This window comes from Athene noctua, chromosome 14, assembly GCF_965140245.1.
Source record: "Athene noctua chromosome 14, bAthNoc1.hap1.1, whole genome shotgun sequence".
In the NCBI taxonomy this organism is placed as follows: Eukaryota; Metazoa; Chordata; class Aves; order Strigiformes; family Strigidae; genus Athene; species Athene noctua.
The window spans coordinates 1,877,377-1,904,305 of NC_134050.1; the positions used below are offsets into that span (position 1 = coordinate 1,877,377).

The 26,929-nt window shown below is 40.5% G+C and overlaps 1 protein-coding gene across 3 annotated transcripts in view; it reads left to right on the forward strand.

The window, feature by feature from the left end:
• Positions 1-211: 211 nt before the first annotated feature.
• TEAD1 (TEA domain transcription factor 1) overlaps positions 212-26,929 on the forward strand; it is a 160,602-nt gene continuing 133,884 nt past the window's right edge. For all 3 annotated transcript variants that reach the window (XM_074917839.1, XM_074917840.1, XM_074917841.1), the window contains exon 1: positions 212-316. The gene's annotated coding sequence lies outside the window, so the exon portion shown is untranslated. The remainder of the gene's footprint in view (positions 317-26,929) is intronic.

Genomic DNA, 26,929 nt, shown 5'->3' on the forward strand with positions numbered 1-26,929 from the left:
GCTCGCCGCCGAGGCTCGCCGCCCTGCGGAGCCATCCCGCGGCGGGGCGGGCGGCCCGGCCTGGCTCGGAGCGCGGCCGGCTGCGCTGCCCCGAGCTCCGCTTTCCTGCCCGCTTCCCTTTGCCTCTGAAAGATGAAAGAAGGAATGTCCTTTCTCGCTGCTTCTTCTCCTTCTCCAGAGCTGCTGCCGCTGCTGCTGGTTAATTGCACATTCAAGTGGAAAATTTTCGGGAGTCAGCAGAAACACTGTATCCAAAAAAGACAAAGTCGCAGTCACACCACCACCGAGGAGATTGTCCCTGGAAAACTTCCTTTCGGTAGGAACCGTAGGGTTTTTATTTATCCGTAACGCTTTAACGAGATGTATTCCACAGATGTCCCCAGTGCTGCTGCGGAGGGCCGGGGGCAGCCTTTGTTCACAGAAGGAGCGTTTTCAAAGGAAGTACACTTCTGAGGGGGAGGGAAAAAGTTATACAGTACGGCTTTTGTAACCAAATTAAAACAAAGCGGCCCCCTCCAAACAGCTAAACAAAACCGACGAGGGGAAATAAAGCGAGAGGGGGGGGAAAAAAAAAAGTATTTTTAACCAAGTTAAAAAACTTCGTGCTCCTACCTCAGTTGAACGTAATCCTACTCGTGATTTTTCTCCTCTTGAAATCTGTTTTAAGTTGAATGGTGTTACAGTATAAAAATATTTATGAAACAATGAAATACCAGCCACCCACGTTTCTCAGGAGAGTTGTTAACTTACTAGAAACAAGTGCCTGCCTTTGATATGAAGAAATGAAAAGTGACCTCCAGAAGTGCTGGAAAGTTAGGGAGCAGCTCTGGTCTAGCTTTCTGAATGTAAATGGCTCCCAGTGATTTTTAACTGGTCGTTGCTGAACACCATCTGGGAGAGAAAGGCCAGGAAACATCAGATGGTACTGGCATTTTCTGACGTAAAATAGCATATATAAGAAATGTAAGCTGAAATGGCAGTGCCTCAGGGGAAAAAAAAAAAAAAAAGTATCTGTACGGCTGTATTCCTGCCTAACAGAAGCGTATTTGCTTTCCTTTAGTGCTGATAAAGTTTAGAAACTCAGTATTGCCAGTTAGCGGTCTTAGAGAGATATCTAACCTAGGTAATGGCAAAATCCGGAGCTGTATGGATAGAATACTGTTTTCTCAAGCTGAATGTTCAGTTATTATGCGGTGCATCTAATATGGAAATCTCTGTGGGAATGCCTCTTACAGGAAAATTCATGTAAATAACTAAGTGCTACCTGCAATTGAATATGAAAACAAAAATCATTATAATGACATTAGGACTCAATTTAAAATTATGTAGGATTCTTCTTACAACCCTAGATTGGGAATGTGTGTCTGTGATGTATGATGTATTCTGTCTCTATAAATAGTTGGGGAATACCATTACAGGGATATTAGATTGTACTGATGGTAAGATGGTGCTATCAAAAATGACACAGACCTGTATATTAAATTACTTCTGTGGTGGGAGGGAAGCTTGCCTGTTTGTTGGCTTGTGTGTGTGTGTGTATACATATATATAAATACATATATGCATACTTTATTTGGGAATAGAAATACAGGAATTAATGCAGTGAATGCTCTTAAAACACAAAATTGGGTTTATATTTGGGTCACATTTTGAACTTGCAAGTTTTTAAAATCAACTTTTTGAAATTATTTTCAGCAAGGGTAAACTTTTTGGAGGTGCATTTATTTTTCCCCTTCGTGGTAAAAACGTGTCTTTTCACACTGCACGGGTTTTAAATTGGGTCAAAAGGCATTTTTCTGTACCAATAGGGATAATTCTGCATTTTGTCTGCTGCAGGTTTTTATCAGCTGACCAAGCACCAATTTTGGATGCAAAGGATTTATTTCAATTTTTCTTCTTAGAAATACCTTTGGAAAGTACTTTATCCCTAAGCATGTTAGGTGTATTTTGAGCATCAGTTTTACATACGCTGCTTTGGTGAAGTAAATATTATTAGCCTTTGCAACCAGGAGAGTGTAACAGCAGCTCTTGAGATTCAAATTACGGTTTTATATTCTGTACTGTTTCTTAGTGCTGAGTGGGATGTATGCGAGCAGTGAAGCAGAGGGAAAAATTTTGATTTGACAAGAGTCTTAGTAAAGACAGCCTCTGCCTAAAGGAGTTTTAATTAAACAGCTAAAAAAGAACAACAGAAACTTAATTATGAAGTAGACCTGCCGTGAGTTTCCAGCTGAGAAATGATAGATATTGTGATGTGTGAGCATGTGTGTAACATGTTTGGTATAATTTGTAACTAGTGTTTTTTTTTTGTTGTTGTTGTTGCTGGACGGTGTAGTGGTTTTGGATATCGTTGAAGTGGTTTTTAGGCTTTGTTTGTCCATGCCTGAAAAAGTTAAGCTCAGTTAGGTCACATGCAGGGAGAAAAAGATTTCTTCCTCCTTTCTTTTTAAGCTACCTTTGCAGATCATATTGTAAGCAAACTTTCAAGATATAGCACAGGCAAAACTGTAATAAAGACCTCTGGAGCTACAGAGAAATTCTGGAGTCTTTCACAAAAAAAACCCAAAACAAGTGAAAGATAAAAATACATAACCGTGTATTATGATATAGCTGTCAGTTTTCAATCTATAAGGTAGGGTGGTACACTGTTGGAACAATTCCACTAGAAGTAATCTGATTTTATTGGAAGGTGCCTAAGACTGTTTGAAAACACAAAGATTTTTTGTACAGTTCTGAACGTGTGTGTTTGGGAGAAGGTTACCTCCAAACCTTACGTTTTGAACGCACGGTTTCTGACTGTACATACGCACGCGTACATCGCTTTTTTTATTTGATATTGCTTTGTGGCATTAATATTAATACTGTATCTTTCCAGAGATGGTTTTAAAACTGTCTTTCTGAAGTGATTCCATTTATTTAAAAAGAAAAGGTTTGCTAGATCCAGTCCCTACTCAGGTTAAGTGACTGGGATGACTCATAGGAATAAACATTCGCTGGATCAAATACGAAGATATTTACAGCATATGCTTTATGTACATGGTTAGTATGATATTTGATGTCTAAAGGACGTGCATGCTGTTCGGTATCTTTGATTTAAAAGAATATCAGACTTGCCACACATGCTTTTTCGAAATTTTGGACGAGGCTTGTGTTCTGCTTTGCTTGTAATCTTTCTAAAACTTGCAGGAAAATTTCTATTGAATGTTGGTCACTCGTTCCATTTCTGCTCTTATTGACGACATGTGCAAATATGAGGTGAGGGCTGACTTCTTAAAAATCTGGTCTCAGTTCAGATTAATTCCATGGTCTTCATATGGCCTGTTGCTCTATTACAGTGGCTGTAATGAGGGTGCAAATTGGCCCTTTAAAAATGGTTTTGAAATCCCCAGTTCATCAGAGGAACCTAATTCTGCATGAGAGAAATAGTGGTTACTTATTTCTGGGATTTGAGATTTAATTACTGTTCTGTCACCATGCTGCACTTCGCCATTAGTGCTTGCCTCAGGTAGGAATGTTTTATATTCCTAAACTACAGTCATTTATTATTTAAAAAAAAAAAAATTAAGTGAGTCTCAACAAAATTTTAGAACCCAAAAGAGGTAAATCATCTCACTGAAAGAAACAGCTGTTAGAGGTTTTGTGGCAGTTTATCCAAGTACTGTATAATTTAAATTGTATCCTGTGATATATGAACGGATTAATGCCGTTATTTATTGTAAAGCCAACTGACTCTAAGCCACACTGAAGACACATTTTTAGAAGAAAAATCTCTGCAATAAATTCCCATTTTATGACCATATCTTGCTCCCTGTCCTTGCACAAAACTCCTTTTGACTTTTGCAAGTGGAACAAGGATGGAATAATATTTCCTGGAATAATTCTGTGTTTGGTTTTAATGATTGCTCATTTCCAAAACATAAGAGAGTGAAAAGTTGCAGACTTCAAATCTGCTCCTCAGATTTGTTGCATAAAATTCAGCTAGAAGTTTTCTAATTTAATACCCTGAGCCTCTCTTGTTTTTGTATGAAATCCTGATCCCACTGCAATCACTGTGAGTTTTATCTTGTTATTGGTAGAGGCAAAATTTCTCTCTGTGTTGATGCAGATTCAGCAGCTTTTATACAATATCAGGTTATTAAAGTTCCCCCCGACTTCTGTTTAGTTTAAAATGCACGGATTGGAGAAGCAGAGGCAAGAGAAAGCAAGCAACGAGCCTGTGTCAAAATCTGACTCCTAACAACTAATCTGACTCCTAATAACTAACTTCCCACAGGAAGTCTGTGAATGTCTCAGGGTAACCCGTCATGTGCTACATGCCCTTATTTGTTACGTGAATTTTTGTACATATGTCAAGAATGCGATGAAAATCTGCAGAGTGTGTAAAGGGTTTATAAATGCTCGCCCGGTTGTGCAGGGCTGCAACCCCATTTCCTAGACCCTCCAGCTCGTGTCTGGGTCTGTCAGGGGCAGCCCCTTTGAGTTTGGCTCCTGTCCAGTCCAAGGTATCACCTACAACTTTTTGTTCTTTGTCTTCTAGTCATTGTTTACTGGAACAACGTGATTATTCCCTCCGCATCCTGTTGTACCTTTCCAAATGGCCTTCTTAGATTTCTAGCTCTTATTAACTCTTCACTAAGCTTTCAAATCTGAGGTAGTCTGTGTGGCAGCAGAAGGGTCTGAGCACAAAATAGGAGTTGATTTGCTAGCAGGTCAGAAGGTAGGATGTGAAATCTCAGTGTGCTGGGAGGGGGAAGGGAAGGAAAGTTTAGGATTATGTGTAAAACTATTAAAATGCTATTGACTGGGAATCTAAAACAATGACGAATGCTGTTGTTTTTACAGATACATGAACTGAAAACTGCTGCTAATGATGGGAAATGTTAATTATGTGAGAACATATTGAACTTATATTCTCTGGCATGAACTTTTTTAAATGCATCAACTGTGCTGCCTTTTATGCGCACAGCTTTCTAATTATCATAATTCAGTACAGCTCTGGCTTTTGGAAAGAGTTCAAGTGCAATCTCAACTTAACATGAAAGGAGCGGTTTTTTTTTTTTTAAACTGAGAATGTTCAAGAACAATTTGAAAAGATAATCTAAAAATGCTACATACTTAGCTGGGTATAAGTCGGAATATAAATATGTTCCAATAACTGCCTATCAAAGCAGAACAGATTATTATAACAGAAAGTTATCTATTTTTCTCATTATGTCTTTCACACTCCTACAGAACACAACTAAAAGCACGTTTTGGTAACTGAGTGCCATAGATTCTACTATATATTGGTTATATATACTATATATTGATTGTCAGTAGTTTTTATTTTGTCAATTTTTGAGATGATTGAGTGGATTACTGTGTTGTTGTTAAAAGATTTTTTCCTCAAATAGCGTGTAAGTAACAAAGATTTCATTGTCCTAAATAACGTAAGAAGACAACGTTAATGATTTCTTGTGGTATTAACTGATTGTGTTTCTGTAACATATTAAAATCCCACTCTAAATCTTCCTTATTGGTCAGTATTCACACCTTGTCTTCGTGGAGCTTGAGGGGGTTGTAAATACCAGGTCTTTCTAAAGCTTTCAAAAGTGTTTTCAGTTTCGTTTCTTTTTTTTTTTTTTAATGAGGAGAAAATAAAATTCATTTGACTTGCACTCGAATTATCCTTTCATGGATTTTTTTTTTTTTTTTTTTTTTTTGGTATGAGATCAAATTATTAGTTGCCACACACCCCCCATTTTACCCAGCTTCTAGCTGAAAAAGAATCAGAATTTTTTTTTTCATACTTGTCTTTACTACAGTACATGCTACATTTCTAAAATGCAAAGAAAGCCCCAGTGAAACAAAATGACTTCATTTGAGCTGGCACTTAAGAGCAGAATTCACTTCCACAGTGCTGAAATAAAAGAAGCCAAGTGTTTTAAATAGCCACTCCCCTAGGCCAGAGTGTTTTTAGAAAAGCTCATTGTCTAGATTTGAGCTGTAGCAGTATGCCTGCCTCTGTTAAATCTCCTGATCCAGACAGCTCGATTTCTAAAGTTGACATCTGGTTTACTCTTTGTTCACCTGTTTAAAAAAAAAAATGCAAATCGGCGAGTGTGCCATTGCCCTAGAGCTCTGCAAAAAAAATAAAAATGCTGTTGACAGTTTGTCAAATAGTGCTTCCAGTCTAAGACTGCAGTAGCCTATTGTTATGCCAGCAACAGGCAACAGAAGTTGTGGCACCATATGGCTAGTATATGCTTCAGATAAGCTATCTGTTAATTTAGCTTATCAGTAGCGTTTTGATATGCTTCATGTTTGAATCACCAACCGGTATGGCCTTGGGTATTTTTGGTGCCAAATTATTCCTTAACATTATAGACATCACAGTTATTCCCTTGGTGGAATCTCACCATTCATTCACCTCATGGTGCTGTGAACAATGGTGCTTATTTTTGGAATTAGCTGGCATGTTTTTCTACATGGTTGTCTTTCTGTTGGGAGATTATAATTCAGGAATGACATTTAGGTTTTGAGGGGAGAAAATGTCAGAACAGACTTTAGAAGAAAAGGTAAATTCATAGAGGTTTAGTGGATTAAAGCCTCTGCTATGTGTATCTCAATTAAAAAAATATATAGTGTTTGAAAGGGAATTTTATTAATATTTAATCTAACACCACCATGTGTGCACACTTTTCATCTTAAAGCTGGTTTACAGTTCAAAATAAAAGGCAAAACTCTAAACAGTTTCATTTTCCACGTCCCTGATTTTACCTTTATTCTTTAAAAAACCCCAACCTTTAAAAACAATTGTGTCCCTATGTCTGCTGTGAGCTGATCTTTGAAGATTTTAATTTTTTTTATTTCTACATTTTCCATGATCAACTGAAAGCCTTGTAGAAGACTTGAGGATTCAGTCGAAGTTCCTTCATCCTCCCCCTACCCCCGTCTTTCTTTGGCTGTCATTATTTTGTTGCAGGAAAAAGTCTCAAACCATAAATACAGTCTTCCATTGACTGCAGCAGTGATGTCCTTAGGGTTGGATTTGGGCGCATTGCTCTCTGACCTTGCGGCACATTCCTCTGTGTCTTCTGCCCTACGGGCTCCGCCGGGCTGTTCCTTGCAGGGCTCCGCATCCCTCTCTGGTTGCCTGGACCCTCCTCGCTTACTGCTCTTGGGCAGTGCTTGATTAGGCTCTCCTTCCGGATCATGGTGGCTTTTCGTTTCTCTCCTGTTGCTTTCCCTCTTGCCAGGTTCTCCTTACCTTATTTCTACTGCTGCTGCTCATGGATGTGGCCTTGCTGTTTGGTCTTTTTGCCCATGCCAGTTGCCATGCTGCTTCCACTCCTTCCTTGCCAGGGCTATTGGAAAGAAAGGACTGCTTGTGCTTGTAAAATGCCTTTCGTGTCCAGGATCCTAATGACCAATAAAAGGACCAGATTATCTCTCAAAGAATATCTCAAAGAACAATCATCTGAATCTGTTTGCTGACACCACTTCTCTAGTAATGAAAGGAGGTCAAAGAGAAGAAAATTTTTCTTCTGTCCCTTTGGAACAAGCGAGTAATATGACAGTCCAGACAGTGGCGATTCTTTAAGTCCACCCAGATGAACTGCATGGAAAAATGCAGGAGCTGGCAGATCACCTAGAGGCCAAGCGAGCCAGCAGTGAAGCGAGAGGTAGTGCTCCCACCTCGCCGCTGCGCCCGAGTCAACACGGACACCTGCAGAAAAGGAGAAAAGTTTCCTGCCCTTGCCTTGGCATCTGAAGCTGCTAACAGAGGCTTTCGGTTTCTCTGCAGGGACCTGAAATGCTAGCATCTGTCCACCTAGAGCTACTTTGGGGGTCACCTCAAATTTTAAATCTGTTTCAAATTCAGATTTAGAGTTCAGGTCCATGGTGTGACTCATGCAGTTGGATGATAATAGCATTCTTAGTCTTCTGGCTCACTGCAGATCAGACCTCTGGTCTCTCATTCTGGTGTGACTGGGGGGAAGGTAAGCAAAGAGGCTGGGAAAGGAGAGAGCGAGGCTTCAGTTCTGTCAGGCTTGTGTGCATCTTCCCTATAAGTAATGTCTAAGTGCTTAAATGTGAGAGGCAATTTTCAGTCCACTAATGTATCTAGTTATCACCCGTAATGAGTATGGTGTCTTTGGACTGATGGGTCCATTAAAACATAACAAATCTATGTTTATTTAGTACATTAAGATGCATCTTTCATACGGTGGTGGGGTTTGGAATTTGGGTTTTTGGGTTTTTTAGTTAAACTTTCAGAGCCTGTGAAGTTTTGATTTGGTATCTGCTTGACTTGGCTTTACTAGTGTTTCATTAGCTCCAGTCATTGTTTTGTGATAGGAAATCCATAGCTTCAAATAATATGCATTTTGCGCTTTAAATCGACTGTCATTTATGCACAATAATTTCTTGCTCTGCTTTTGGCATATTTACTTTATACTTACTGACCAGTTGCAGATAAGCAGTTAAAGGGGCACATTTGAAAGACAATTATAAAATACGCAGCTTTCTATACCAATTCACTTTAGCCTCTAGCATTAGTAATATTTTTTGTTGGTGAAACAATGGCCCATAAATAACTTTATCTTTCAAAATCTCTAAAAACAATACAAAGAAGTCCAAAGTGTAGTAGAATTATCATAGCTCTTGGTTGCTTGAAAAAGGAACTAATATTCTGGCCTCTGAGATTTTGGAAATAAATTAAAGAATGCTTTTTTTAGGTAGCAAACTGCTTTTAATGGTTCTTCTGTATTAAGGAAAGTACAGTATTGTAGGTTATTTATTTCTGGGCATGCAGTACAGGGTGAAGAGCCTGCAATTCAGCTAGCAATGCCTCTGTGCCCTGAGGTAAACTCTATTTCACAAAGGGAATTTTGATTATGGTCTACTGCTCTGTAGCATAGTGGAGGCTTCAAGAGGCAAGTGGTAAATGCTACCAAAGAAAAGCTGGATTTGAGCCACTGACGTCATCTAAGTAAATCTGCTGTAGGACTATAGCCATAAAATGACTGCCAGCCACTGAGCGCACTTTGGCCTTTTCTTGTCAACTGTTTTAACTGCTTTTTTTTTTTTTTTTTTTTTTTTTCCTCCGAGCAACATGCATTTTTTTCTTTTTTTTTTTTTTTTTTGTGCTAGTTGTGCACATGGTGAAATATAGAAATGCTAACATCCCCCTCCCTCCCTGCAACTCTCTACATAGCGTGTAAGTAGCTGCAGCTTGCAGTTCAAAAATTAGAAAGTAAACCAGTACTTTTCCATACATGAGCCTAGCAGAATTAAGGTTCCATCACAAGCTATTTTTTAGGTGCAAGAGCCTGGCAGTTCAAGTTACAGCATACTGATGAGATTTGTGTTGTGGGCAAAAAGCATTTTGATGCACTGGAGGGCATGCTTCCCTCTGGAAGAACTAAACGGGTAAAAATGGCTGGTTTTGAATTCTGAATTAGCACAAAACGCATGTGTTTGTGAGCACTTTGGATCCAGTGTTAGTCACTGCTCTGAGATTGACCTCTGCAGCTTCAGTCACTCCTGAAACAAAACTTTCCTGTTGTTTCAAACACCCAAATGTATTGTTACCCGCCGATCTTTTGATGATGCTTTTTTATACGCAGCTAAGGAAACCACGTGTGTTAACAATAGTAGCTGTAGGATTCCTTGATCCATATGTAGCAGGAGATATTTGTGTACCTAAGGGTATATGTAAAATGCAATTGATATCCCACCTGTCCTTCACTTGCTTTTCAGCTGCATCAGGATTGCAGTGAAAGTATTTGGGTGTTTGACGGTGGATTTTGAATTCCTTGTCAAGGTTCTCCCGAAATGAATTTCCGGGAAGTTTAACGTAGTTTTTTTTTTTTAAAACAGGGTGCACTGTAAAACACATTTATAATTATTAGCCAGTGTGTCCCATGACAATATTTGTTTACTTGATTTTTGTACTTTTTAAAAAACTTTAAAATAAAAATTAAGCATCCCTGTTTTTGAAGTTTGAGTCTTATGATCAGAAATATATTAAAGCCAGTATCTTATCCATGAATCATTAGATGAGTCAGTTCCTGAAACCACTACAAGCCTCACAGTTCTTGGCTACGACTGAAAGCAGGAAATCCAGGCTTCAATAACTTCCTTTCCCAGTACTGGCTATAGCAGCGTTAGTGGTTAGTATATGCTGCTTTTGTAAGCAATAGGAAGATGTATGTCTGAGGAACAAAGGCACTCAAGTCAATTTGCTGAAACTGTTTATAATTTGTGGTCTTGATTTGAATGTCAGGATATATTGGCATATACTACATTCTGTGCTGCAGTGCATTTTCCAGCAGTGATATTCAGAATATGAAATAGAGGGAACACATTATGGCACAATTCTTGGACAAAACCCATCTAATCAGTTTACCAGAAAACGGGAAGATATTTTAGTGATATCATCCAGCTCCTGAAGAGTAATGGGAGCAAGAACTGAACACATAGGAGTAAATTTAAAAAGTTTATTTAGCAGTTTTAGTTTAGTTTAGTACTTTGTTTTATGCTTGTGCAACAAACTATTTTTATGCTGTTTCAGTGCTCCAAAAGGGCTTGAAAAAAACCCAACCCAAACTTGGAACTTGTAAAATAAAAACACATGATTTGTTTTTCAGTCTTCTTTTTTTGTAGTGAAAACTGTTTGCCGCCTCATAATCAAGGACACATTGATTGTCTCTATGTCAGTGGAGCATTGTTGGCTGCAGAATCTGTCTCTTTAAATGTGGAGTGCCTGTACACTGCAACATCTGGGCAAGAGGATGCACTATTTACCTTTTTGAGCTAACCGGGCCAGATTCAGATTTGGTACAATGTTCATGTGTTTACACCTGGAAAGTATTCAACCCTTTATGTTTTTCTGAAATATTATGAAAGATAGTTTGGTATCTTGTACTTATTATTTGGTTAATTTAACTCTCTAATTAATTAGCAGCACATAAAAGCCAAACCTACCTTCTTTAATTATTCTTTTTGTTCTTCCCTCCAAAAAATTGTTTATTCATAACAAACTGGGAAGAACATAAGTAGTGAGAGCAATGAATTAGTAAGACACTGCATTAAAAAGCTACTTTTGACAGCATTGGTTAAACTGTATATGCTGTATTGATTAAAACCAAGTACAGAGCTCTGCATTTAAACAGGCAGGATGGTTATTACACGTTGGGCAACAATGTCTGTTGTATTAGATAATACCTGAAATTGCTTTAATAGAGCGAGCTACAAGTTGGATTCTTTCTTAGTTGGTGCAGTTCAGTGTTGGTAAAGTGACCTCAATGTAATGGCCACTTACAGAGTTTTGGAGCCAAACGGCTGACACAGGTGATCCCGTACTGGTGTCCAGTGTGGTATTTCTTGAGTCTTGTGTTTGTCGGGCAGTATGGAAGAAGATTGGGCTGGGGAGAAAGGAGGGAACACAGACCACCTTGAAGACAGCTGAGAGCTGACATCCTTTTCATGTGGAGACCCATATCTGTAAGAGACTTTTCCCACCTTGTCCCTCTGTCCTTGCAACCCTGTGCCCATGGGAAAGACCCAGAGAGGGTCAATCCCTTGCGCAGACAGTGACATTGGAGCCTTTGAGGGACTATTTTGAGTTATGGGCGACATTGCCATTGAGGGAGAGGAAGAGACTCTCCTGATTGACAGGTTTGCGTCAGCACAGTTTTCAGGGGCGTTTTTCTGATGGCCTGCTCTTTGTCCCCGCAGTTGGGCTGGTAGCATCCATCCAGGGATAGGCTAGTGGATGTGTTTGTTGTAATGGAGCTGTGTGTGAGGTGGGCTGCTGAACCTCCGCCGTGGCAGGGAGCACCCAAGCAAACACCCTGCTTTGTTGATTGGAGGGGGATTGAGATTTCTCTTGGAATATTTCATGGGAGGTGCTGTTGAACCATGAAGGTGCAGATAACATTTTAAAAAAATGTAAACAGTGTAACTGGTCCGTAACTGCAATTCTCGTAACACCATCTCCTTTGGTACAGGGAGTTTGTAGAGATCTCAGGGTTTGATACTGTATTTCTCCAAGTACCTGTCTCTCTGCTGCTGGAGGCAAGCCTGTGTCAGGTGGGGGAGCTCAGCACAGAGTCATGTCCCCGACAAGCAGAGATCTGTGCCATCAAGCCTGTGCAGCGCAGAGCATCATGTGAGCAGAGTGGCTTGGGCTTAGCACGGCGTAGCTATATAAACAGACTCTTGGAGGCAAGCTGGCCTGTCTCACCCTTCCTTCTCTGTCACGTTTTAAGAAGGAGCGGCCTTTGAAAGAAGGGCTAGATGCTTACATCCAGGAAGCAGGCTCCTGGGGAGGAATGCATCATTTCTTCCTTTCTCTTGGCCAGTTTAAGTGGTGCTTTATTCACAGATGCTGTGCTAGAGACCAGCTGTTTGTGTCTGTAGGAGGAGCAGCCTCAGGTGTGTCCCCTCTGCTGTGGGGATCCAGATGCTGATGCTTTGGGGATTGCAGCGTTCAGCATCACACCACCTATTGTGGATTTAACTTACTGCATTGTAATTAAACTCTTGTAATAACAATAATTATAATAATTAACTTACTGAAATAACAAGGATGTTCTTTATACTGCTTCTGCATGCTGCTTTTGGGACACAAATCTTTCTTCTTGTTTTCTGTTTAAGGGAAAATTTAAGCACTTTAGCAGTGGAGAATAGCAGTGAATTTTCACAGGATCAAAGCATATGTAAAAGGTATTGTTCATGTTTGTGGCCGTAAGAAGTGCAATTTTCTAATAATTAATGTTAAACAACTGATTGTTTAGGAACAAAGAAAAAAACCTTCGAGTGGAATAAGCATCTAAAAGTTTAGAAGCAGGTTATAGTTGTGCTTGATTTAATTTATTTCACTTGCAAAGAAATGTAAATGATTCAATATTGTTTTCCTTGCTGAACAGTCCTGGATATGAGAATTGTAATGCATAAGATCTGGAGATACATTTTGATCAAGTTCATACACTTCAGATGTGTATGAACTGAACATCTTTGTGTTACTATCGATCAGAAAGATGTCCCGTCGCTCTAATGTGGATTTTGGTTTGGGATTAGAAGCCTGGGGCTTTGAATTGCTTACTGTCTGTAGACCAAGTCATCAGTGGCTAGTGACTGATTCATTAATTAAAATCAATTTAAATGGATTTGTAAGCCTCATGTAACAGATTATCTTATTAACAGCATGAGAAAGGCACTGTGATCTGCAAGGAATGTGTCGCTTTAGACAAAATATAGCACGATTTTTATGGGAGAATTTAATGAATTGCTGTTGCTGTAAGTGATCTATGCAAATGAGCCTTGTTTAAATCCTGCATTAAACAGACTCTTCCTGTTGAACATGTTTTTTTATTTTTTTTGTGAGCCTCCTCCAAAAGACTTGACTTTAATCTTAATGTGTGTGTGCATGCATGTGCGTGTGTTTGTGTACATATTCATGGTCACAGAGACATGTTAAATATTGTTGAGCTTCTGATCTATTCTGATCTTGGAGATTCTTTTTTTTTTTTTTTTTCCTGTAACATCTCCCTCACCGCGTTTAAAAATATCCACCACAAGAAAAATAATTTTCTAAATTACTGAAAACAAAATGACAGAAAGAACATCTAATACTGTTTAATCCAGGCTCCGCCTGCTCAGCAGCACTGCGTGGAGGAGCCACTCTGGACAGCTGGAGGGGCTGCACGGGCAGAGGGGAGTTCTGGCAGAAGCGAAAGTGTTGAAGAGATGGCAATAAAGCTTTCCTGGCTGGGAGAGGGGAGGCTCCACTGTCATCTTCGCACTCATTTTGTATCTTCTTTTTACATCAAGATGTATAGCAAGTCATTCCAGGCGTCTGTGTATATATTATTATGCTCTGTGATCAGGCTTCAAGACTATCTAAGCGAAGGTGTCAGCAAAATCCATGTGAATTTTGAATTTAGTTTCAAACAGAGCAGGGTTGTTGCCTCCAAAACATAGCCTTGCCCACAACTTTTTAGTAATCTCAATAATGTGTGTACTCTCCATTCTGATTTGCAACCCAGGCTTCTACAAGAAACAACATTTTAACTGGTGCATGCTACGCTGTAGCATCACTTTACATATTTATTCCCTAGTTCGTGCTCTCTGTGCATTTGTGATTAGGGAGCAAAGTGAATTAAATTATGAGATCCCTTTTTCATTACATGAAGCTAGTTTCGCTTTACGTTTCCTCTGCTGCATTGTAGAAATGGAAGAGTCTCTGAAAACAGGCGGTAATAAATTGTTGATATCAACTGAAAAATTTTAATAAACTTCTTCAAAAAACCCCACAAAACAAAATCACTGTCATCATACAGCTCTGAATTGCGTCAGAGACTTCATCCATTCAATGTGTAGGCAATTCTTCGCAGCAAAGTGTTGAGTTTTGTTTGTTAGATAATCTTACTGTCATTGGCAGTATAGGTTACAAATCTTTAACCAAAAAGGTTTGAAACTGGATTGACACGGTAAACCCAGTTGTAACTGCGTTTGGTGAAATTAAATTAATTGCTTGAGACGTGTGGAATTTGCCATGGTAGAAGGCTTTTCCATTGCTTGTGGAAAATTGAACAAGGTGTTTGGGAGATGCAACATTTTGTAATGTAATACCTTACTCATTTGATTTGCAAGAAAGCTCGGTGGTGACCTCCAGTTTACTCCATAGTTATCTCTTGATATTCTTTGTGTTTTGGCTTTGAAGGATGGGTGATTCACCTCACCATGCGTGTGGGCATGTTGCCAGCCCACTGCCTACTAATGACTCCAGTAAGAATTTGGAGGATGGCTCAGAAGTGCACAAGGACAGTGCAAACGACCGAAAGAGCAGCTCCTGGGGCTCCTCTCTGCACATGTAAACACACCTTCCAAAAAGCCCGTGCTGCCTGCTGCACCAGTCCCTTTCCTTCTCTGAGTCTGCAGCTGGTGCAGATGTGTTGGTGTGGAGGTTCGTGGCTGTGTCCTGCTGGGTCACTTGGGCCTGGGAACTTGGAAGCTAGCATTGAAATCCTGGGCGTGACAAGTTATTTCATCCTGGACACAGCCCTTGAATCCAGGGAGAAAGCCTTCTTGCCCTGGCTTACGTTAGCTCTTACATTAGTGTGCCAGTTTGGACTTAGAGTAGTCATGCAATAATTATTTATTTTGCGAACCCTTTGGTTTGGAAAGGAGCAAGGAGACTCTCGAAATTAGAAGAAAAGTGCTTATCAGTAGCATTTTCATAAAAATGAGAGAAGAGAGTAAGGCAGGACGTAAACAGGATGTAGCCCCTCAACGTGACAAACTCGCAGAGAGGTGACTCTGAGGTAGAAGACATAGGCCGTGGCTGTGAGCCCTCTCTTCTAGTCCTGAGTAGTGTGTGGAAGTGCAGTCCTTTCCTTCAGCTGCTTCATTTACACATCTCATTCCTCAGTTGTAGAATCACAGTTTCAATTAATTGACTTCCTTCAGCTGAATTTCTACCATAGAGTTCTGGCTGAAAGGAGAAGGACATTGGTGAATAGCTTTTAAATAGCATACTGCATAACCCTGCCATTATGACTTCAGGGAATATTTTCCATTCTGTGTTTGTCTAGAGTATGAATCTTAGTAACATTTGTCTCGTATTAAGGCTGCAAAGTTTCTTGTATGTATGTTGCAAACCTTGTGAAATGTTTTTTATTCTTGCAAATTATAAATAGTTCAGTTGGCTCAACTATCCCTTTTGTAAGCACATGATTTTTTTATAACAAGACATAGTTATGGGGCAGTGTTTTACAAAATGCAATTGAGTTGTACAGTAATAAAATTTCCATGGTGTTCATATGAAGGCCAGTGGTATGCAATTAATTGCTGTACTGATGACGGGAGCTGGGAAGGAAGTGTTGCTGCCCTAGACACTAAATATAATAATTAAGCTCAGGGGTTAGTATTAAAAGGGTGGAAAATACATGACTGTCATTAACACAGAATTTGTGCTGATATTTGTTTTAGCAGTACTACTGTAGATGTAGTTCATGCCTTAATGTTACACTTGGCATTTATAGTTTGCATCTTCAAGGAAAGTGTCTGTTGTGAAGCTTGGAGGATGGGGTCTAAATGAAGAGGACTGGGTACTTAATTTGTTGCTAAAGTTTTGGTGCTTGGTAAGCCAGTCTTACTAAAGGAAGTTTCTAGTTCTCTGTATAGAGGAGAGAGCTGTGTGCCTTCCCTCTGGCTTCCAGAGGGAGATAAATCCTGGCCGTCCACTCTCTGTGTCTAAATAAATGTGGATGGCATCTCCCTTGGCTGAATTCGGAAAAGTAGAAGTTTACCTGGGTGGGGGTAAAGCTGTCATTAGGTATGGAAATTCAGGTGTGGATTAGAGCATCTCAGTCTTTTGAATGCCTAGTTATCTCTGCCTGCCTTGTACTGCAGCTGCCCTTTGCTGGCCTAATGAAAGTGTGAAAGTGTCGCTAGGCAAAGAAGGGAAAGCTTTGCAGAATAAGGAATAATGTATTTGAAATGTGCCTGATTTAATTGCACCTGCAAACTCTCTGGTTTTTTTCAGGCTCAGCAAAGTATTTCTGTTTTACATAAGAGTATTTAGAAAAATTGGAAGAAATGGTCAAAATGTAAATGTTTATTTTTACCCCTTCTTACAATGCCGTCCTGTGAATGCAGCCTGCCAGATGCCGTTGTATTTAATTCTGCTGCTGTGCCGTGAGGCTGACTTAGACAACTAGAGAGTGTTTAAAATATACTGTGTGGTAGATTCCGGTGCGTGAAACTCTTGTGGCACGCTTGTTATGGTGTGATGCAAACACGGCATAATTGCGAGGAGCACAGACTGAATGTTCTGCTGGAATAGGCCAGATTGAACACAAAATGTCACAACTGTGAAGACTAGGGGGAAAACTTGGCTCCAAAGAAGTCAAAGTCATAAATGAATGGAGTCTCCTCCACTTACGCTTGCACCTTTATTCACAAAAAGAGTCTTTCAGAGCAGCCTTCACTCACTGGCAAACAGAGTAAAGAAATTAAGGAAAAGTCAGGTTTATTTGTCATTTCAATGTCTCTCCCCAATTTTAACCAAGCAGATTTGCTTGAACTCATAGATCTCTTTGGACAAACTGCCAGAGATGATAATTGTTCTTGTTTCTCCCCTGATTTTAAATATGCACATTTTATGGGAGGATCAGTTGGTATTCATATACGAAGGCCAGTTTGCCTTGGCTTAGTCCATCTTTATGAGAGCCATGACTTGGAAATAGAAGAACGGTTCCCCACGGAATGCTGCTGAAGGCATTGAAACGTGTTGTGAATCCCTGTGGCTAAGTGCTGTGGGAAATCATGATTAACGTTTCAACATAGGATGTGGAAATGTTCATAGATACTTCAGTAGAACAAAAACTTTTTAAGTGATGCTTTAGAGGATTTACCATTCCCCTTTCCGACTAAACTTCAGTAAGCAAAAATTGCTGTACATTGAGAATAAACAGAAAGCTTAAAAATATTTTACAACATATATATGTATAGCGTATACCAATTCTTACCAACTCATGTTTAAAGTCATTCAATTAGAGCTTTTCTAATCTGGTGATTTTAGCGTGCCTGGGGATTTTTTTACGGCTTCTGGGAAGAAAGGTGATCATGTGATTAAGGCACAAGTCAGGGGGCAGAGATTTGCATTTGGTTTCTGGGGCAGAGTTGAGTGAGGAAGCTGGGAGAAGTGTTCACTGCTTCCCCAGGGCAGTTGGGGAAAAATCAGAGAAAACTCCATCTCATTGCATTGGGTGTGTGAGTTAATATTTGCAAAGTCCTTTTATATACCTATGTAGAAAGTGCTGTCAGTGTAAGTGATTGTCTCTGAGATAGAGATTTCCCTACTTCTTTGCTTTACACAGTTTTCCGTAATTGCCTTGGAGTGGTGAGATTGAGTGTAATTAAGTCTCATAATTAATTAATATGAGAAAGCCTATGCAAAAGCAGAGTAAGTGTTTCAGATTTCATGATTTGTTCCCTTCTGTAAAATTGGAGTAATAATACCTTGTTACTTAATGCTGTAAGCAATAATTGGGTAATAGTTATAAAGTGCTTTATTATGAAAATGTATGTAAAGAACCGTTTTTAAGCGGTGGAACTGATGATAGGGCTCAGTCCTTGCAGAAAAGCTGATTCTCCTCTGAAGTAACATGCTGAAACTGGTGTATCCCAGGACCAAAAGAAATATCAAGTCAGTATTTAAGGCTGCTCACAGAATAATCACAGCTTTTTGAAATATTCTTGCTGAGGACTTGCCTTTTTATTTTTAATTTAAATAATAGTCAAAAAATCCTTAGTTGGAGGTGTAATAACAGTGATTTAGGCTTCTCACTACACTAACAGTCACTAAACAGGCAAAACAATCATATACATAATTTAGGACATAAAATCTCTGAGCATGTTTTATGATGAACTGTTAATAGACTGCTTTCATCGCAGGCAGCAATTCCAGGTCTGTGAGGATAAGGCAAGTTACACAGCCCCCTGGATCCCTTTCTGAGAATGACCTGCCAGCACCTTTTCTTTCTTCTTTTGCCTCAATTTTGTAAAATTGAGTACAGGTATTGACCTGACACTGAATGTAAATCAAGGGCTGCCTGTGAATGTCTGTCCAGCAGCCTGTGTGGAGAAAAGAATCACCTGTGCTGGCCGTTTGGCAGACATGTCCACAGGTGAACAAAATGAGGAATGAGTCAAAGCCAGCTGTCCCGATGGCGCTGAGGACAGCAGGCAGAGGTCAGTAGGTCTCTGCTGGCTGGTGCATTTCTGGGAATAATGCTTGAACTAGAGAAGGGCCATCAAAAATTTGCTCATTCTGATTGCTCCCTGGAAAGGTACAGAAAGCCATGAAACTTGGCCAGAACAGTCAGAGCTGAAGCTTTCCAGTGAAACCGCAAATGATATGGCTGCTAACCCAAGCAAAGGCAAGCAGTTCAAAGCCATGCCCACACCATACTTTTATCAGCTCTTTGGCTTTACTGTACCAGCTTTGCAGAGCTGAAGTAGTAGTGCAGGGAACAACCCCAGAGGAGGAAGGACGAACCTTAAGTAATTAGCCTTCCAACTGTGCAGCAAACAGTATTTGTGCCTGGCGGGAGGCCAGGCCATCAATACTACGGGTGAGGATCTGGTGAATGGAGCTTGCTTCAAGCAGTCTATGACAGTCTTGCCTGAGTGGCTTTTAGAGGTCTTTGCTGACAGATCACCCACGGGACTGGTCGGACAGTGGCGAAGCAGTTCATGTAAGTCCCAGCACTCTGGTAGTATCCCAAGTTAAGTGAGGTGGTAAAAAGAAACCTCCAGAACTGACTTGCTATGGGGAATATAGGAAGGGTGTTTCGGAAGATGCCTCCTGTAGATGTGGCACTACCGATATTTAACCGGTATAAATATAAGTTTTGGAAATGCAGCATCTTGTATGATAAAGTTTGGCAGAGAAATGCAGTATTCTCTTTTATTGTTAGCTACATCCTTTTCCTGTGAGAGCTTATGAGAATGTTTTCATACTTAACATGTTTCCTTTCCTCACTGTAGTTCATCTGCCAGTCTGACCCTCCCAAGGAAAGTAAGCTGGCTCTGATCAGCAAATAGAAGAGGGGAGTGTCGTCAGGAAAAGAGCAGGCAAATTTAAGGTCTAAGCCTTTCTGTAGAACTGGGTTTGGCTCTGTGTGTGATGCAGAAGGTGAGAGTCAAAGGCCATCTGTGTATCTCCACACCACTGTAACAGACGTCAGATAAATACACTGTCCCTTTTGTAAACTTCTTAAGAGAACTTCAGAGCGAACTGTTGTTTATAATGAAGCAGTGGCAGCTGCTGCATAGCTAAATCTGCAATTGAATTGCCATAGTATATGAGCCTCTTGCTGTGCCCCTCATAAAACTGCCCTGAAAGAAAGTCATATTTATCTCAAAAGTGGCAGGCTTGGCACGATGCCCTGGTAACTTTTTTCTATCAAACCTGAAGTGAAACTAGCTCACCCGAGCTCTGCTAGATTTGACGTCACCTAACCTTCTTTTGAGAGAGACTGAAAGAAAGAAGGTGTGGGGAGAGAGGGTTACATTGAGTTTTTTAGATTTCCCTGGAACTTTTCCACTACCCCACATGAAAGATCTTTTTAAAATCACAATGAAGTTTGAAATACATTTAATAATTAAATTAAGATTGTTCCTATTCAGTTTTGGCTTTGCTGAGTTTAATGCAGGAGTCAAATAACTACTGGAGACATAAGAAAAACAAATGCTTGGCACTTTTCCCTATGAAGCTGAATGTGAGTCAGTATCTAAGAAGGCTTCTCAATGGAAAATGAGAAAATAATCTTAATAAAAAATTCAAATTATTCAGATGAGCTGCTTGTAAATTACGCACATAAATATAGTAGTTGCCACAATGAGAAACTTCTCTAACGCTTTTTGGCAGACATTAACTTGAAAATAAAGACTGAGAGATAATTACTATTATTATTCTTATTACTACTACTTCTGTCATTTTGGTTTGTGCAGCATTAGCATTAAGAGGCCCAAATGAGCATCCAAAATCCACTGTTCCAGACTCCGTTCTACGGTAAAGACATATTCCCTGCTCAGGAAACTTAGTTTTTAAATGCACAAGACCGGGCAGAAGATGGGGTCTCAGGCAAGGGAAGTTAGGAGTCTTGCTCAAGCCCCACAGGAACTTGTGGCAAGACCCAGGGTTTAATCCTGATTTGCTAAATTCCAGCCTTCTAACCAAAAGCTGCATCTCTCATGTAAGACTTTTGAATTCCTCTAATGGGATGAGGCTTTACATTTCTGCAATATCAAGATGAGATATTTGCATCTTCTTAGGAAGGTTATACTGGACTCCAATTAAATAGATCTTTAGGAGGAGGTCATGGGACATCAGGATCCATCATGATTTTTTCCTTTTTTTCCATTCTCCCCCCCCCCCCCCTTTTTTTTTTTTTAATAACATCCGCTGGTTTAATCTTTATTTCCTTTTCTGAGAGACTGCCCCTCCCTCTCACAACTTGTCACACATCGTGGAGTGTGGAGGTGCAGCATCCAGAACCAAAAGAGGAAATGTGCTGATTTTGGCAGTTGACCAAAATGACCTCATTTCTTTGCTATTGGAAGTTTGTGCACTTTTCTGGCAGGCAGCAGAGTTGAAAATATGATTGCCTAGTTCATAGCATGTCTTCATTGAAGAAAATGCTTGCCAGATACTTAAATGCTTTATTCAAATCCCTTCGAGTAGCAGAACATACCTGATAGGCATAGGCAGCTGGACAGAGGGAGCGAGAATGAGACAATCGAATTTAGAGGGCAGAGGAAATGGGACAAACTTTTCATGCTTTGTGGATGAGGTCTGGTGCTTTTAGGGCTCCACAGGTGTGTGTAAAAGAGGAGCAGCATAATGGAACACCTGTGACCTCACACCTGGGGCTCGTTGGCTCGTTTGCCATCTCCGTGCTCGTCAGGTTCAGAAATGTTCCCTGCTCCCCTTGGTGGTGCATGGTTTGGCATCCCAGTGGCTGGGCTGCTGGTGAGCCATTGCCCGACACAAAACTCTGTGAGGAATTGTCTTTCATCGGAACACTACTGCCTTCCTCTCCCAAAGTGAGGCCTGAGACCGTGGAAACTTCTGGTGAGTGATCTAGATGTATCACTAAATGAGATTATTGTGGGAATGTCCTTTGGCTTTGGCTTGCCCACAGGCTCTGGTGGGACAGTGCAAAAGGACACAGCAGCCTGATAGACTGATTTAAATCTGGCCTGCAAGAAAAATGGGAATTATTCAGAACTGTAATTGAAGAGTCAGGTGAAAATTAAGTCCTCCCTTCTTAAGTTAAATCCTGAAAGTGGTTAATTATTCCAGGAAGAGAAAGTAATAAAAATCTGCATGGAAAAAATAGCTACCTAGATCTGAATGTTAATTATGTGATTGTATCAGAGTTACAGATGTATGTGTACATTGTAGTCTCCTAGAAATATGTAATCTTCCCAGAAGAACCTGACTGTAAATCACAGAAATCTTCTTTTACTACTTTCCACCCCTCTTGAAAATGTTTTGGGTGTGTCTGATGCATCAGAAGGGGATGAGATTGTTGCTTAAAGGTTTGGCCTTGGAGAATATAAGGGCCACTGAAATAGTTGTGCAAAGGAGCTGGAACAGCAGCAAATGGCCTACTTCCCTTCACCAGCTTAATTGTGTCGAGCTTTCTTTTGTCCAGCATGATTGATTCTCTTTTTTTGATTTATTTTCTGAGGATACAAGTTTTGGCAACCCACTAACTATTTTGATTACTTTTGGAGACTGAAAATAAAGTGACAAAAGCAAATCTGCTGCAAACCTGCAGGTATATTGATGGCCCATTATCTTGAAAGGAGCTTTTTATGGGTAGAGTCCCAGAATCTACTTGAAATACTTGAGCACTCCTGCATCACACTGAACAAGTAGCCTATAATTAAATTATATCAGGCTCTTCCTAGTAGACACTGCAATTAGACATTGCTGCTTTTGGGATGTGAAACAGCTTTGTCATGATATTTGTTCCACTGTAGATGCAAAGCTTTGAATTCCAATAACAGCTTCTTAAAGGTTGGTTAGATTAGATGTTAGCTGTTTAATTGTACAGTTTAGGTGTAACTGTAAATAGATAAAAACCTCAGCTAGGGACCCAGACATTTGTAATAACAAACAAACAAATCCTGCTCGAAACTGCTTTCAGGTTAACTGAGAGTGACCATGGATTTGTAAACTATACAGAAGCACCATATTTAAATGGGTAATTTATCATATTGCATGCACCATATGATATAGCTATGCGATGTTTTTAAAAGACAAAAATCAGATTATCTTTGACTGTGTCACCAGATGGTGTGTAATGGGCAATAGACTTACGGATTATGAGACATAACTTTCACTCCTAGGTAACCTGCCTGACAAAACCTTTGTGCCTTATAAAAACAAGTGGATGGCAAAATTATTTTTTCTTACCTGCAAAAATTCTGCTTGACCAGGAAACAAGTTCATACACGTAGTCAGAGAAAGAAACGTGTAATCAAATGGAAATATTTCTACCTCACTCATATTGTTGTTTGAATTTTTTTAACATTAAAACCAAAATTGTTTTAAAAAAGGCTCTCTCCCTATTAAGGTAGTTACATTTCATTAATTGCTGTAACTTGAGCCTTGCTAGTGTTCCTTGTATAAATATACACCAGAAATAAACCTGGAAAAAAAACCCAACCTGTAATCTTAAAATGGAAGGCCAAGCTGTAAGTGATTTTGAAAAGTCTCTGATTACCTGCATGTACTAGTGTAAATTCTGATTTAGCAGAAGCTCTTGCAAGGAGGGCATGAGCCAGAGTCAGTACTCTGGGAACAGGGAAGCAGAGGGGAGAGGCCAGAGTGGCTGGTGGTTCCTCCTCCTCCTTTGGGTCCACTCACAAAGTGCCCAGGTGCTCGTTCAGACGAGTCAGGAGAATTGCCAGAGTCGACGCTTTGAAACGCGGGTGAGTTGGATGCCAGTGCCCACATCTGGTTCAGAAGAGAGGGCTCAGCCCTCCCTGCCTGACACCCAGGCAAAGGGGGGCAGTAACTGATGCCGCAAGTTCCCTGATGGTGGTGGGAAAGGCAGACTTACGCCTTTGTCTTCTGACGGCCAGGAGGCCTAGAAATAGTCATATTTTTCAAATGCATGCAAATTGAAATTCTGAAGAGAGATTTGGTCAGCAGAGGAGAGCTGCCTGCCTGGAGCAGTACTGTGCCTTTAAATTGATGCATTCACATTAAAGGGAGACATTTAAATAATGCAAAGGGGTAAACTAGCTTGAGTTATGTGTGGTTTTAGCTGGGTGACTCTTACTGCCTTTTATGGAAATCTCTCATCTAAAGTCCTGCACAATTATCCCCAAGGGCAAGTATTAACCCCATAAAAGAAAGGATATCTACAGTTACACATCAGACATTACGTATCTGTGTGATGGCTGTGGTTGACTTTGGCCAAAGATGGTGCTTTATTAGAGCCACGGCTGGTAGCTGGATAACGGGAAGCTGGGCTGGCTTCCTTTATTCATGAAAGAGAGGGAAACTCTTCAGGCAGAGTGATTAACCCATAGCACTAATTAAGCGCTCACATCATTCTGCAGTAATGAGGCACCGTTCATAAAAGGAGGAAAGAAAAAAAAGAAGGGCCTATAGTGGCCTCGTTTTTGGAGGCTGTGAGCCTGGCTGCGCTCTGGCGGGGCCTCGGGCTCCTGGGCGCTCCTCCACTCAGCACCGCGGGGCCCCTGCCACCTCCCTGCCACCGCTGCCGGGAGCGCGGCGCCGGCCCCGTCCCTCTGCCGGGGGCTTGGGCTCTGCTCCTGTGGGGCCTTTGGGCCTCGCAGGAGGGGCCTCGTGAGCTGGTGGCTAATGAGCAGGCTGTGAGAAAGTTGTGTATTGATTGAGGCGCTGCGTAGAGCAGGGAGTTAGCACTGCCTTATCTGATGGGTGCCTGCCCATAGCCGGAGCTGCCAAACCTCCCTGGGATTTACTAATCAGGTGATGTCACGAGTCCGGGCCAGGATGTCTGCACTGGCCTCAGTGCCTGTCAAAACCAATCTCTGGGGAAAAAAAAAAAATATCCCTGTGCAGTGGGAGTAGTGAGCCTCAGTCTGCTGTAAGGTGCCTGTCCGCACCTTTGGGCACGCTGCTCTACCCCTCGGGAGAGAGGCTGGCCTCTGCGGAGGGAGTCTGGAGCTCGCCTGGGAGCTGCTGAGGCTGCGTCCACATGTCTGGTGCCACGTAACAGCTCCTGACATCAGATAGCAGCAGTGTGCTTTCCCGAGGTAGGAAGAGAAGGAAAATACTGTCTCTGGTTGAAGATATAAAGTGAAACTTAAGGAGGGCCAAAGCTGGAAGGAAGCCCTGTCTGGGCTAGCCAGAGCGTCACAGCATGGTGTTGCCCTGCTGCACCTGGTGAGGGATGGTAACAGCCACCTGACCAAAACACAGGGGTAGAATTCTCTGTACAGCCATCCTCGGGCCTTCGGACAGGTGGGACCTGCTGGCCTTCGGGTAACAGCGGAATTTACCTGCCGGAGGAGTCAGTGCCTTGCATTTTCACACTGGCTTTTCCCAGCCCTGGGGTTAGAGGCCAAAAAGGTACAGCAGCAGTAACACAAACTGCAGGTCGTTTTGAACCCTCGTATTTTATGTTCATTCGCTCCCTGTTCTCATTAATTAAGAAGTAGCTTTCTGTGATAGATTGAGCTCAATCTCTCTCTTTCATTCTTTTTCTGTAGTCTCTTTCTACAACTTTTCATTTTTCAGGAGGTAAATGTAGACAGAAATATGTAATTACAAAAAAAATAATCTTTGAACTTATAAAATGCAGGTTGCTTAAATTATGCAGTTAAAGGATAAAGAAAATCACGGAGCAATTTTAACAAATTGCCCTTAACTGGATTGCACAAACAAACCTCTCATAAGAAATCTTAGAAAGGTGTGTTTGAGGGTGTAATCTTAGCTTGTGGCTAAGTAGAGTTAAACTTGTTTTTCAAGTCGGTTGTGTATAACTTTCTCATGCTAAAGATTGTGAGCATTCCAGAAGGAAAACAGTTCATCTGTGGCAGGGGTTTGATGGTAAATGTTGATTATTTCCAGTAATTCTGGCCCCTGATCCAGATACAGTACTTCATACAGTGACTTTCCTTTTAATTTGTATTCTCATTGGCTGAATTATAAAATACACGTGTGTATATATTTTTATGAAATAGCCTTGATGTTTGCAAGTAGTGCAGTTTTCAAATGAACCTGAATATGCCAGACCAGACACAGTCTACTCATACTTTCAAATATTCTTGCCTTTCTTGTCGGATGCAAAAAAATTTGTAAATTTTTCATGTATGAAGTAGTGTTGTGCCCAAAATTAGCTTTTTAGTAAACACTACCCAGTCTTGGGTTCTAAAAACCCATACAGTTTCTAACTAGTTTTGTAGGATGGCCAAGAGGTTTACTCCAACATTTATAGGTTTTTTTCCAGCATACACCATTTTTGTTGGTATTTATGTAGTGTATGCAGAGTAATGTAAATATTAGAAGAATTACAATGTATGTATGTAAGAAAGCATGATACCTACAAAACTTTTCCGTACAACAGCCAAGCTTATGTACATAAGAGAATTGTTGATGCTCTATTACAGTTTAATTTGTTAATGAAACAAGATGGACTGAGCTCCTACTACACCTCTTTGGATGTTTGAGGCTAGGCACAATTAATTTATTTGTACTGTCTGTGTAGGCGTATGCCAGCTAATGTACTGTAAGAGCTTTTATCTTTATGTTCATAATGAAGAGGGGCAGGTTTTTGGCAACTAGACAAGGATTTTCTGATGACTCATCCTCTCTGGATTGTAAAACACTTTCTTGTAAAATCAGAAAAGAAAAGTAGTTCCTATTAGAAGTGGGCTCAACCAGAGTAGTTTGTCCTTCACAGTCAAGCTGCGAAGCAGAAAGAAGAAAGGCTTACCTGCTTTCATTTATTTTAATTGTAATTGGACCTCAGCTGAAAAATAAATCGTATTACTGGAGAGGGTGTTCTCATAAAAGGTATTAAAGGCACTCTTGGAGTATATATGCTGCAGGTTGCATTGTTAAGTACCTTAGTCTGTACTCCATTGTCATTATAGTGGTATTTTGATCACCTTGGCAATGCCTTGGACTTTTAGCTAAGTTGGAGTAGATCTCCTTCAACAGTAAATTGTACTGGTTTGGTTTGTCCCGTTCATCTCCCTGCTATCTAGGAAGAAATGTAGAGTCCAGGATTTGGTCGAAGCTGGAAAAGGAGTTTGGTGTGAGTATCATGAGGGCAGAGCTAAATCCATTTCAGTATAATATTTAGTATTGCTTTCTATTTAAATGACACATTAGCTAATGCCAGTATCAGGTCAACAG